A 1,340-nucleotide genomic window follows, 5' to 3' on the forward strand; every position below is an offset into this window, starting at 1 on the left:
CGGGCGATTGCGCCTCTCTCGAACCCGACCAAGTACTTAGGACGGCGCTGCGCGCCGCCGGGACCTGAGAGGGTTTCGAGGTGTGTTGTGCAGGGGAGCTCAGCCTCCTCCTGTTTGCAGAATAATTGAGCGGACGCTTGCGTGTTCGCGCGGGCCCCCGGGACACACTCCCGGGCGGCCGGCTGCTCAGCTCTAGTTGACGCAGCTCCCTGGTTGATCCTGCCAGTAGTCATATGCTTGTCTCAAAGATTAAGCCATGCATGTCTCAGTACAAGCCGCATTAAGGTGAAACCGCGAATGGCTCATTAAATCAGTTATGGTTCCTTAGATCGTACCCACGTTACTTGGATAACTGTGGTAATTCTAGAGCTAATACATGCAAACAGAGTCCCGACCAGAGATGGAAGGGACGCTTTTATTAGATCAAAACCAATCGGTCGGCTCGTCCGGTCCGTTTGCCTTGGTGACTCTGAATAACTTAGGGCTGATCGCACGGTCCTCGTACCGGCGACGCATCTTTCAAATGTCTGCCTTATCAACTGTCGATGGTAGGTTCTGCGCCTACCATGGTTGTAACGGGTAACGGGGAATCAGGGTTCGATTCCGGAGAGGGAGCCTGAGAAACGGCTACCACATCCAAGGAAGGCAGCAGGCGCGCAAATTACCCACTCCCGGCACGGGGAGGTAGTGACGAAAAATAACGATACGGGACTCATCCGAGGCCCCGTAATCGGAATGAGTACACTTTAAATCCTTTAACGAGTATCTATTGGAGGGCAAGTCTGGTGCCAGCAGCCGCGGTAATTCCAGCTCCAATAGCGTATATTAAAGTTGTTGCGGTTAAAAAGCTCGTAGTTGGATTTGTGTCCCACGCTGTTGGTTCACCGCCCGTCGGTGTTTAACTGGCATGTATCGTGGGACGTCCTGCCGGTGGGGCGAGCCGAAGGCGTGCGACCGCCTCGTGCGTGCTCGTGCGTCCCGAGGCGGACCCCGTTGAAATCCTACCAGGGTGCTCTTTATTGAGTGTCTCGGTGGGCCGGCACGTTTACTTTGAACAAATTAGAGTGCTTAAAGCAGGCAAGCCCGCCTGAATACTGTGTGCATGGAATAATGGAATAGGACCTCGGTTCTATTTTGTTGGTTTTCGGAACCCGAGGTAATGATTAATAGGGACAGGCGGGGGCATTCGTATTGCGACGTTAGAGGTGAAATTCTTGGATCGTCGCAAGACGAACAGAAGCGAAAGCATTTGCCAAGTATGTTTTCATTAATCAAGAACGAAAGTTAGAGGTTCGAAGGCGATCAGATACCGCCCTAGTTCTAACCATAAACGATGCCAG

At 52.7% G+C, this 1,340-nt stretch overlaps 1 non-coding gene across 1 annotated transcript in view; it reads left to right on the forward strand.

Moving 5' to 3' along the window:
• The first annotated feature begins 206 nt into the window (after window positions 1-206).
• The window catches only part of LOC126446715 (small subunit ribosomal RNA), a 1,909-nt gene continuing 775 nt past the window's right edge, over window positions 207-1,340 (forward strand). Inside the window, exon 1 of the ribosomal RNA XR_007583421.1 lies at window positions 207-1,340. This exon is cut by the window's right edge and continues 775 nt beyond it. This is a non-coding gene — a ribosomal RNA (small subunit ribosomal RNA).

This window comes from Schistocerca serialis, unplaced genomic scaffold, assembly GCF_023864345.2.
Source record: "Schistocerca serialis cubense isolate TAMUIC-IGC-003099 unplaced genomic scaffold, iqSchSeri2.2 HiC_scaffold_417, whole genome shotgun sequence".
NCBI lineage: Eukaryota > Metazoa > Arthropoda > Insecta > Orthoptera > Acrididae > Schistocerca > Schistocerca serialis.